The sequence below is a fragment of the Eleutherodactylus coqui genome, chromosome 6 (assembly GCF_035609145.1).
Source record: "Eleutherodactylus coqui strain aEleCoq1 chromosome 6, aEleCoq1.hap1, whole genome shotgun sequence".
Taxonomy (NCBI): Eukaryota; Metazoa; Chordata; class Amphibia; order Anura; family Eleutherodactylidae; genus Eleutherodactylus; species Eleutherodactylus coqui.
In genome coordinates, this window is record NC_089842.1 from 92,037,540 (window position 1) to 92,050,614 (window position 13,075).

The 13,075-nt window shown below is 44.7% G+C and overlaps 1 protein-coding gene across 1 annotated transcript in view; it reads right to left on the reverse strand.

Moving 5' to 3' along the window:
* Window positions 1–13,075, reverse strand: part of LOC136632365 (potassium-transporting ATPase alpha chain 2-like) — a 479,010-nt gene that overhangs the window by 139,366 nt on the left and 326,569 nt on the right. The gene's annotated exons all lie outside the window — the stretch shown is intronic.

Consider the following 13,075-nt stretch of genomic DNA (forward strand, 5'->3'; position numbering starts at 1 on the left):
TTGGAGCACTTGCTTTGTGTAACTTTCATAAGAAAGGATGGCTTGTTGATGGAACCACCACAGCAAGTCCAGTCAGTCTTTAGGTAACCAACACTGGCAAATGTACCCATTTCCATATAAGTCTTAAATCACTATGATAAGCCCACTTGCAAGGAGCAAGAATAATCTCACCATCCCATAAAATGACAGGCTAGAGGAGGTACAACACACTGTTACATTTCAGCTGTAAATTACCCAGAAGACCTTCATTCCATAGTAAAAGGTTTTACCATTGAGGGGACCGTAGGAAAGATGTGGGCTCTCTTTAAGAGCAAGAACCAACAGCAGATTATGCAAAGGCTGGAGTGTTTGATTTTGATGCTGATATATTAGCAGGAGAAAGCTTTCTATTCCTTGGTAGAGGGACATAATTTCTTGGTGAAGACTCCCAAGGTTGTGTCGGAGAACAGGGGCATCGTAAAATCTTTTCTGCATTGTACATGGTATCTGTGTGGTCAGACACTTGATTTAAAATCATTGCCAAGTACCCTTCTCCCATGAAGGACACAAGTATGGTTCAATCAAGGTTTGTAGAGGGCCCTGGGCAAAATAAAATATTTGGTGGACACAATGCCATGCCCAGTTTTTAGTTCCTGGAAAATAAGCCGAGGCAGAGGTTTCTAACAGTCACTTACCCCTCACCCCACCGCCCTCTACCTTTTGCAATATACATGCACCCTGAGCTACCAGATTTCTTCAAGTTAGCAGAACAGGCAGATGGGACAATAGAACTCAGAGCAAGCATATGTGGCATGTAAGCGTAGGCGAGCCAATGTGGGGGAGACCACAGGTAAACAAGATAGATGTCACGGGTGGGTCTGCGATCCCTCCCAACAATAGAGGCAAAGGGCCTGGCTCGGTTGCACGCAGTGGCAAACTGTTTACTATGGATAGAAATTATCAACAGTGGTTTGTCGCATGACCCCAGTACCTCTTTCTGAATGGTAGCCCAAGAAATAAATGACACGAGTCCTTTTCGCTTTGCTTCCAAACTGGAAGTACTCCGTTTACTTCAGCTTTTTGCTAACGTTCAAAAACAAAATGTACAGTTCATTTGAAATGCAGAGGTATTGTTTTGCATTGACAATAACGTTCTTCCAAGTTTCAGCTTAACACAATACTGTTTTAAACTTCAATGCTCAATCTCATTTAAAAATTACTTGGTAAGAATTCCCACAGTCCTTGTTATCTGAGGGTTCTTGTCCAAAGGATTACTAAGCAGTTGATGAAGTTATTTTAGAGATGGGCCTCTGTGACTTTCTCTGGGTTACTTTTACAGGGGCTTGTGCAACTCACTGTTGTGTAGATGGGCCCCACTATTTCTCCTTTACACTGCGCTTGATTTAGGGGATGAACTCTTGCTTTCCCCTCCGGGCAATGTTAATCCTCTGCGACTCGACTGTACACCTCCTCTGACGAAAACCTCCTCACTACTCCCTCTAACTCCACCTTCACTTCTTGTCCTAACTCCTGCACTCTCTCTCCAAACCCCTCCTCACATCCTGCCTTGCCATGCTCATTTTGCCGCTCTTGAATCTCACCCTTCCCCACCTCTACCAATCAGGAATAGAATGACAAGCAGCCAATCAGCAGCAAGCTGTTTGCCGGGCGGGTGGTTTAAGCCCGTGAAGAAAGGGCTTCTATGTCTCCACAGGAGCACATAACCAGGTGCTTTAGGGCCGATAACTGTGTGGCTACCCTGGAGGACCCTCCGGACCACAACACATAGAAGGAGCAAGATGTCTTACTACTTGCAGTCTTGTCCCTTCTGCCACATATATCAAATACACAGATATATTTCAGACTCTCATATCTCACTGATGGAACTGAGAAGTGAAGCGCTCTTGGTAGTGCAGTAGCTGGATAATTGACCCTTTTGCCAGTCCTATAATATGATCGTGGTGTGATGATGGGTCTGAGAAAATGTAGATTTACGTTAGAGTACCACCTTTTAGTTAGGTAATTTCCCGCTGATAATTTTTGATCTTTCGTTCTCTGGAATAAGCCTGCTTGGAGTATAACTGCACTCATCCACTGACACATTTACAAGTGTGGGGAAATTTGAGTGAAAAAAGGTAAGAGTCAATTATAGTTACAATGTAAAAAACATACTGTAATAGTGAAAACCTGGCTAGTTTGAGGGGGTGAAAAACTGAGAAATTGCCCAGGCCCCCTTTTATTTATGGAACCCCAAGGACAGGGCCCCAGGCAATGGTGTAGCTATAGGGGGCGCAGTTGTGACTTGGTCACTGAGTCACGGCGGCTCAGAAACCCCTCTTTCCACTCTATTACAACATCCAGGAGAATCCCCTGCAGCCCCTGCAACTCCAGCCACTATGAGGACACACATTATAAAGTTCACTTTATCTTCCCTGCCTCAAGCCGCTCTTGCTGTGCTGAATGTCCGACTCCTCTTCCCGGTTCATCTTGCACTGAGCATAGGAGGCAGGGGAGAAATTGGACACAAAGCAGCTTGAGACAATGAGGAGGGGACGATGTAGTGAATGCAATGACGCAAGTCCAAATAATGACCAGAGTTGTGGTGCAGGGTTCAACCAAGGCAGGTGGAGCGGGTACATAATAACTTCGGAGAAAGGGCGACTGTTTGTGTATATATGTGTGTATACATAGAAGGGGCCACTGCTAGTGTGTGGAGGAATGCAGAACGGGCCAATGTGTGTCAGGGTGCAGAAGGGGCCTTTGTATATTGTGGGGGGGGGGGGGGGGGGCGCAGAAGGGGCCACTGTGTGAAATGTGGCACAGAAGGGGCTAGTGTGTGTGATGTGGCCTAGAAGGGGCTAGTGTGTGTGTGTGAAAAAATATATACATATTCACGCACACAAAAACACAATTTGCTGGTCAAACATTTTAGAACACCTCAATTTGTCCAGTTTTTATTGATGTTTGCAGTTTAATGTCACAAATGTATGTTGAAATTAAAGCATAGAATATTCAAGTTAATATGAATAAAATAAATTGACTGTGTCTACCAAATTAAATCTAGATTTTTGACCCTTCAAATTAGCCACTGAGGCGTTCTTTCTACATTTGCACACGGATATCATTTATAAATTTCTTCCTAACACTGTTGTAGAAATTCTCACAAATGTGCTGCACCCTAATATCTAGTTCATCCCAAACAAGCTGAATGAGGATTTAAGTCTGTAGACTGAGTAGCCCATTCCATTTCTTTGAAGCCTACTGGCTTCTTCTTTTCTGCTTAATTAGTTCTGGCATAACCTAGAAGCATGTTTTGAATCCTTGTCTTGCTGTAATAAGAACCCCTGACCAAATAGGTGTACACCAGAGGGTATTGCATCAAAATTCTGTGGTAGCCCTTTTTGCCCAGTGTGCCAGTCACCCTGCGCAAGTTGCCAACTCTGTTTAATGTTTGACAGTTGGCATCATGCGCTTAGGAACCATGCTTTCACATATTTTACTGTGTACAAAAACCCTGTGTGATGTACCAAAGATGCCAAATTTTGATTTAATCAGTCCATAAGATCTTCTTCCACTCTTCAGTAGTCCACTGTAGGTGATGGCCCAGGCAAGTTTATTCAAATTTTGTAGTTGCTTTCTTAAGGCTCTTTCACACGTGCGGTTTTATGTTTTTTTTCACCGGCGCCATAAAATCGCGTGAAAGGACTTTTTTTTCCGCCAGGGTAATTTGCATTTTCTCGCCCATTCACACGACAGTGAGTGTGGTTTTTAGCGAAAAAATATGTTGCACCCCGGAAAACCCTCGCTCGGCTTAAATCCTCTGAATTGACTTCTAACACCTATATAGAGGCACCTGTAAGCCTTTCATAGCGTTGGTCGCTGTAAAAAATGCCTCCCTCTCCCTTTTTTCTCTTACTCCCATAGGAGTCTATGGGACCCGCTGGCGTATATTGGCAAAAAAAAGTTCCAGAACTATATTTTTGTCCAATGTATATGCGTTGGTGCGTATTTTGGTCGCATGTGTTCCATTTTTCATGGTTCTACGTTTTTAGTCTGTCCTTGAAGATTTTGTACTGTGAGGCGCTTATCACACAAACTGTTGACTTTTAAAAACTTGTCATCTGTCTTTGGTCAGTGGCCTTTCATGGCAATTTCTTTATAGGACAGATCTACACTTCTAGGGGTTATAAGTGTCTGTCTTCTTTAGTTATTTGCTGGGTTCTTGCCATTATGATAGCAATGTGCTTTGTGATTTACATACTGGGTAGGGAATGAAGGGACACAATTATCTAAAGTAGTTTAAAATAAGTGAAGCTACAAACGTAATAAAAGGCGCAAGCCTCTTATTATATTTGTCCCATCTTGGGCCATCTGTGCGACATCTTCTGAAATTTATAGCGGGCAAAACCCGCCACAAATTTCCACTATAATTTTTGCACAAATGGGACTTCCTCATTCATGTCCAAATTTTTAACGCTAGATTCTGATGTAAACAGTATTAGTTCAGCTGGAGTCTTTGGATCAGTACTCCACAGGTGAAAAGAAGGCTTCACCTACTGAAGGTATGTAATAAATGTATTACAGCACCACCTTGTGGCACTACACAGTACTTCACATTAATAACAGAAAATCCAGTCTGGATATACCGTGTGAGACAGTGACGGGCAAAGTACTGGAGGGCAGATATATTTTGCCTAGGATGCTCTCCTATGAGCTTTTAGGAAGCACTTGGGCAGATATGTGCCACCGAGCAGCCTGGGCTCGATGGAGGAAGCCGGCAGTTGTGTGTCAGTAACATTAAAGGGGTTGTCCCGCGCCGAAACGTTTGTTTTTTTTTTTCCAATAGGCCCCCCGTTCGGTGCGAGACAAACACAAGGGATGGGTTAAAAAAAAAACCAGTTTAGTACTTACCCGAATCCCCGCTCTGCGGCGACTTCTTTCTTACCTTAGCAAGATGGCCGCCGGGATCTTCACCCACGATGCACCGCGGGTCTTCTCCCATGGTGCACCGTTGGCTCTGTGCGGTCCATTGCCGATTCCAGCATCCTGATTGGCTGGAATCGGCACACGTGACGGGGCGGAGCTACAAGGACCAGCTCTCCGGCACGAGCGGCCCATTCACCAGGGAGAAGACCGGACTGCGCAAGTGCGTCTAATCGGGCGATTAGACGCTGAAATTAGACGGCACCATGGCGACGGGGACGCTAGCAACGGAACAGGTAAGTGAATAACTTCTGTATGGCTCATAATTAAGGCACGATGTACATTACAAAGTGCATTAATATGGCCATACAGAAGTGCTGAACCCCACTTGCTTTCGCGGGACAACCCCTTTAAGTTACTGACACGTTGTAGTTGGTAAGTGGCTCCAAGCTGCATAGTCCGGGCCGGCTTTTCCTGGAGTGGTCAAAGTGAAGGGTGGGATGGCCACTCCCACGTACCAGGTGAGGCTGGTACCAGGCCTTATAAAGCCTGGGCCTGCCGGTCCTAGGAGACGTGCGCTCAGACCTCTGCAGGTCTGAGAGCCAGGCTGGCTGTGCGCAGCAAGTGTTTGTTTTGCAAGTGAGTAGTCAGGGTCGGTCTATGTCTAGTGAGTGCTCAGACAAGCAGGAGTTACTTTATGTTGGCCTGGAGTTAAGGCCTGTTTTTGCTTTGCTTTGTGCTGAGATAAACCCAGGCGAAGCCTGGACTACAAACTTTATCCAGAGTGTCACTGACTGTTTACGCCCAGATTGCTACCTATCCTAACGCTAATCCTCACAACAGTATGGGTGCAGCCCTGGACCAATGGGGTCACTTTAATAATAAAAGATGGGAAAGAGGCAGATCTCTAAATATATGTAATGGACATTTGATACGTGGAATCTGATGGAACCGAACTGTAACAGTCTGAACAGAGGCAGAAGGGCAGCTCAGGAGATTAATCAATACCTTTGGGGTCCTACTGCTGGGGTCCCAGTCATCAGCTGACTGCTTAAAACTGAGATGTTGCATGGCGCCCATTGACATTAGAGAATTACACAAAATACCTGAACTAGTTTAAGAGGCAGCCGTCACCTTCCATGATTCTCTTCAGGGCTATATGGTGTGAAATATGTTATATATGTTAGCACAAATCTACCAAACTAACAGTGTTTCCGCATTGATATATTTGACATAAATGAAAAATTGGGGGGATTTCAAGCCGTTCAGGTAAAGCTTTGGCTACCATTTATAATGAAAGACAACTATGTGATTGATGTAAATGAAAATAGATCCAACTGACATGAATAGACTGGATAGACTTGTATGGGGTCTGTAGCCTTTCAGTATTTTAAATGTCAGAGACTCGCAATGCAAATGTGAACAGAGCTTAGTTGTATAATAACTCCTGCAGCTTTCTAATGTACTGTTAGTATCAGTTTCTCACCATTTTCAAAAATCTGTTTGCTGTCAGTGAATGAAAACATTCTTGCTTACATCCAAAGGCTGACAACCTGTATGATCCGAAGAATTCTCACAACTGAGGGACAATCCTGTGATCTAAGTACATCAGTACAAATCTATTTCTTGCCATGATGGTTTGTTGCAATGTATCTGTGAAGGTTAAGGGTATTAGTTAGGGCTGGACAATTAATCAAATTAATTCACCGCTTAAGGGCGTACAATAATGATTTTTCTCTAAATTGTTAAAAATCAACATTAACCCTGCCACCATGGGCACAACTAATATGAGCCCGAGGACATGGCAGCAGCATGTTGAATACCTGCTGTGTGAAGTCCAGATCAGCGATGGGTGCAGCATACACTGATGAGCTGGGACACAGTGCTGCAATTAGGCATAGCACTAATTGCCTGTAACACAGCCAATTAGCACTATGCGCATATACAGCACTGTGTCCCAGATTTCTACTGCCAGCCATGCAGAAATGCTGAAGCATAGTGCAGAAAGATGTGCCACAGCTGATGAGAGTATTGTCATGGGGGAACGGGGCCTGCAAAGCACAGTACTGTTATTATGGTGGAAGCTGCGGAGGACAGTATTGTTATTATGGTAGAGGCTGCGGAGGACAGTGTTACTATTATGGTAAAAGCTGCGGAGAACAGTGTTACTATTATGGTGGTGGCTGTAGGGGATAGTTTAGTGGCCCTACAGGTGCTGACATACACCCTTTAAGGAAAAAGGGAGCATTTCCACAGCATTTTTCACTAAGTTGTGAGATTCCATCTGGGGTTTGTCACTGGTGTCAAAAACAGCACTATGATGGAGCCCCTAAATGGAACCTATCATTAGTGAAATAGATGCCACTTTGGTGTTCATTTGACACAGTTTCTGTTCATTTCGGTTATGTTTAGAGTATAGAATAATGTAGTTGACTACACTATTCCCTGTTCCAAATGACAGAAACGAAAAAAAAAAGCCTGTCAAACGGGCACCAAAATATTGTCCGTTTCACTAATGACAGTGAGTAGTTCCTATTGGGGGCTCCGTCACAGTGCGGTTTTTGACACCTGACTCCAGCAGGTCACAATTAGTGTATTGTGCCATAAGTGTGTGACTTGGCATTAGTGGAATCTCCATTATTTGTGGTCACTGAAGATCACCCAATCCCAGCAAAAGCTGCAAGAAGTGTAGGCATTATCTCAAGTACAGGTGGAAAATATTGCCAGCAGATTAGGAATCCCTGTTGAAAGAGTTAATCCAGATGATGTTATTTATTACTTTCTCAGTCAACTACCAGTAGTTTGAGGGTACATGTACATGGATGACTAAATTGTTGTGCCCCTCGGTTGCAACACATATCTGTCAGCACACAGACATTTCCGTGTGCTGTCCAACTTGTGGGACACCACACAGTGATACATGATATTGTTGTCCAAAAATCAGGCAAGAATAGGACACAAATGAAATTCCACAAGTATGTGAAGTAAGAATTCATATGATATATGTTAGAAAGTTGGATTGTGAGTAAAAGGAAATCGCGTGTCCCCAGTTTTGAAAAGTACTTTGTTTGTGGACTCATTTATTCATTGCAAGTAATTTATGGCTTATATAGGGACACTGGCGTCACGACAATAATTCCGTATTGATCTGTGGTAATCAAGTCTGCTAAAATCTTATCTCTCTCGCAAAGAAATGTTTATCAAGGAAAGCACCTTGCACTTCAAAAGACTCACTTATTTCAAAATAAGTAGAGTAGAAAATATAGTAATAAATATCAGAAAACTCACCCGGAGCTCGACATGTCACCCACAGGTGACCATGTCTGCACCAAAGATCCAAGTGGACTTATAGCGATTCCTTTATCCGGGGTACGTCCAAATCAAGTTGACTGGAGAGCCAGAGGCCAAACCAAAACTCCATTCCTTATATAAGGCCGGATGTCAATGAATACGCAAACGAAAAAATGTGGAACGCATCGTTGCGTTTCACACGATTCAGGATGACGTCGCCCTTGGAGGTGCGTCATGCGCTGCGCCGACGATGCCCTTTGATGCGTTTCACACGATTCAGGATGACGTCGTCCTTGGAGGTGTGTCATGCACTGCGCCGACGATGCCCTTTGATGCGTTCCTGGGCACATTGATGACGTATACATCAGGGACACGTCATCACTCCACTCCAAGATGGCGCCCCGCATCGGAACACACCGCTCGCAACTGTCCTTCACTTACCACATGATATGTAATTATGCTTTTATCTACATATATATAAACCAGTCTGGTCCCTCCGCTGAGGGTCTCCCCTCTCCTGCTCCCGGGAAGCGGCAGTCTGCAGGACATTTCAGACGGGCACGTCAGAATACCAGCACTCAGCCCCCCCCCCCCCCCTCCCCCTTCCTCCGAAGCAAACAGGCTGCCCAGTGCATCAATCAGATTACAACACACACAGACTGAAGTGAAACCCCAGCCCAACCATACCAGGCACAAATAAAAATAAAAAAGGAATTTGGAGTGAAACCCTCACCCCCTCAAAGTAGTACTCACGATTGCTGGAGCTCAGCAGCATAACGGAGACTTCCTAGGACTCCCGGACCACAGCAGGCTCCATCAACAGGCACTGCAGTCCATCTTATATTGCTCCACAGCACTATCTAGTGGCCAAAACAGGCAACAGCAGGCTTTGAACTCCTGCTCATTCCCTCTTCAAAACACAGTAAACCACAAATTAAATCTGATTAAATAATAGAATTATCTCACTCGCTCCTTCCCTCCTGCAATAAGGATCGCTAAGCCGGGAAAGTGGCCCACCACGCAAAGCATCCGCAAAGCAAATTCCCACTAATGTGAACAAAAAATAAACCCTCCTCCCAACGTAGTGACGTCAGGAAACAGATACAATGAGAAAGAATGTCAAGAGCGCCAATTCGGAAACAAACAAAAGTTCCAAAACACCTAACAAATCAACTGAAAACTAAAAAATACTCAAAAGACTTACACCAGATTGCTCAAAACCTACAAGAACCAAAACCACCTTAGAAGAATATAAAAATACATCTATGGCGGCCTTACACTCAGATCCAGATAGCGATTCGGAGGAGGAGGCGCGCACACAAGATGAGTCAAACTTGAGAAACTATATCAAAGCAGTACCCAAAGAGTGTATGATAGATCTTTTCAGGGAATTCACCCAGACAATAAAAGAAGAAATTTCAGAACTAAGAAAAGGACGTCAAACAAATTTACGCAAGAGTGCAAACCCTGGAAGATAACTACACACAAATAACGCATCACTCCATGAGGGTGGCGGAAATCCTTGCGGACAAACAAAAAGAAACTTACTTCCAAAAACTGCAGATCGACAACCTCGAAAATCGCTCAAGGAGAAACATATGGGTCAGGGGAATCCCAGAGTCGATTTCAGATAATGAAATACCGACAGTACTTTCTGCTATTTTCACAAAACTGCTAAACAAATCAGAGAGTTTTGACCTGAGCATCGAGAGAGCACATCGTGTCTTCAGGCCGAGATCAATTAATGCAGACAAACCAAGAGACATTCTCTGTTGCTTACAAAGCTTCAAAATTAAAGAAGAAATCCTGCACAAAGCTAGGCTTGCGAAAAGAATAGAATATGATAAGGAGCTCATAATATTTCAAGACCTATCCAGACTAACTCTTGACCTCAGAAGACAACTCCAGCCTTTAACCAAAGCCCTGAGAGACAAGGCTATAATCTATAAAAGGCTGTTTCCTTTCGGCCTGGCAATATCCAGCAACAATAGGACATGGACTATCAGAACCCCCGAGGACCTCCCACACGTCCTGTCCTAGTTAGACCTGAACCATATTCAAATACCAGACTGGACCACGGCGGAGAATCTTCTGAACTTTCCTGCTCTTCCAACCAGCGAGAATTGGTCATCAGCAACACCGCGTAAAGCCAAAAAATCCCGCACTCAGGACATGAGGCCAAACAACCCCCCCCCCCGAAGAGAACTCCCCAACGACGACACTTGAATACCCAATTTCATAAAAGACACTTCAAGTCATTGCTTTTTCCCTTTGATGTCACTGTTTGACTCATAGCTGTTTTGTATCTAAATACTTCTGTTTCCCACTAACTTTTTATATCCACAGAATTTACAGACTATATTGGGAGTCGTGGTTTGTTCCTCTACTTTACTCCACGCCCCCGCAAATTCGTTGATTTCTGCTCGTTAATCTGGTTCCAGTAAGGACTATGTTCCCAAACCTGGTCCAGCAGCAAAAGGTTATAATGATTCTATTTGTTACTGGTCCACCAAAGACCAGCTGTTATTGTTATGTGTTCCCTTTTTTTTGTGTTCGAAATTCCCAAGACAGTTCTGTTGACACTATTTGCTTAAAACTATTCCCTACAAAACCCACCAATGGCTGATATACACTTAGCCTCGTTTAATGTAAAGGGTATTAATATCCCACATAAAAGGTCTCAAATACTACATTACCTAGAGCACATGTGTCAAACACAAGGCCCGCGGGCCGAATCCGGCCCGCTGCCTTGTGTTATGTGGCCCGCGGCGTGCCGACGGCCGCTCACCACTGTAGTGATTACCAGCTGGGGTGCCGCAGCTCCCCGCTGGTAATCACACTGACAACGCTGATCCCTTCTCCCCTGAGTCCCCTGCTCTTCAGTTCCGCAGGAGAGGACTCAGGGAGGAAGCGTGCAGTGCTGCTCACTGATGTGTCAGTGCACACCCGGACGCATATGAACTTTTTCCACAAGACTTCTGCACTAGTCAGCAATTCCAGCAATCTGATTGGTTGTCTGGGTTGGCTGATTCCCCAAACAACCAATCAGGTTGCTGGAATTGCTCAATAGTGCAGAAGTCTTGTGGGAAAAGTTCATATGCCACCCGGGCTCAGCACCGTTCCTCCTCGGATCGTGGAGGTAAGCACATGGCTGGGGAAGGGGGAAGTTAATATTGCTGCTGGGGGGTGAGGGTTAATATTGTTGTTGCTGGGAGAAGGTTAATAATGCTGATTGCTGCCGGGGCTGAGGGAGTTAATATTGCTGGTGTGTTGGGGGGTGGGGGTTAAATTGTTGCTGGCAGGGGGTTAATATTGCTGCGGGGGTCGGGTGGGGTGGTAATATTGCTGGTGGGGGTTAATATTGTTGCTGGCAGGGGGTTAATATTGCTGCCGGGTTGGGAAGGGGAGGAGGGGGGGGGGGGGGAGTGTTAATATTGCTGCTGGGTGGGTGGGGGTTAATACTGTTGCTGGGAGGGGGTTAATATTGGTGCAGGGGGGAGGGGTTAATATTGCTGGTGGGGGTTAATGTTGCTATGTGGGGGGGTTAATATTGTTGCTGGGAGTGGGTAATATTGCTGCTGGGAGGGAGTAATATTACTGTAGGGGTCGCTATTACTACTGGGGCCACTGTGGGGATCGCTATTACTAACTGGTCTACTGTGGGGGTCAATATTTTTACTGGGGCCACTATCAGAGTCACTATTACTACTGCGACCACTATAGGGGTCACTATTTTTACTGAGGCCACTATCAGAGTCACTATTACTACTGCGACCACTATGGGGGTCACTATTAGGGCTCGTTCACACGGGCGTAATTGCATTTCGGTCGCACAAATACGCTACGTATTTGTGCAATCGAAAATCGCTTATGCCTGCGTATTTGGGCACGCAGAAAAGAACGCAGATGGGCCCCTGAGATGGTGCGCAAATATGCATTGAATACATAGGCTTCCTGCGCATTCACCACGTATTTGCGCGGCCCATTCACTTCAATGGCCTATTGGGGTGCGTAGTTTGAAACAATATAGGTCCTGCTGTGTGAGAATATACATCATGTGAATGAAATCATTGACATCAATGGCTTCTGTTCTCTGCATATTATGTACGCAAATACGCTGGTGTGAACGAGCCCTTACTGTACTGTCTTACAAACGGCCCTTTGAAGTTCACCAAAAACCTGATGTGGCCCTCGGTGAAAATGAGTTTGACACCCCTGACCTAGAGAAACACAAGGTAGATATCTTTTTTCAAAAGACTCATTTCAAGAAAACCAACACCCCTCTCACCAAAAGCAAAACTTATACCAAATGGTTTAACGCTACTACTCCAAGGAAAAGACATAGAGGCGTATCTATTGTTCTACACAAAAGAGTCCCCCTGCAAATACTAAATGTCCTAGCCGATCCAGAGGGTAGATTTATTTTCATCAAGGGCTCAATAGGTGACAGAGTACTTACTTTAGCAAACATATATGCCCCTAATTCTAATCAAGATGCCTTTTTCGCAACAGTCACCAAGAATTTACAAGAATTCTCTGAGGGGGAAATTATCTTTTTAACGTACCACTCAGCCCCTCCCTAGACACGTCTAATGGCTCCTCAGCAGTCCCCCATTCCAAAATTAGGAAAATCAATAGGATGCTGGCCGACCTCCATTTGGTAGACTCTTGGAGAGTTCTCAATCCTGATTCAAGGGACTACTCCTATTCTGCGGTCCATAAAAAATACTCAGGAATAGATCTCTTCTATGTAAAACATTCTCTCCTAGATGCAAATCACAAAAACCCACTACAACTCAATCCTATACTCTGATCACGCTCCAATCTTTTTGAAGATAACTATCTCCCCCAAAAAGAGATCAGCGTCCAATTGGCTATTAAA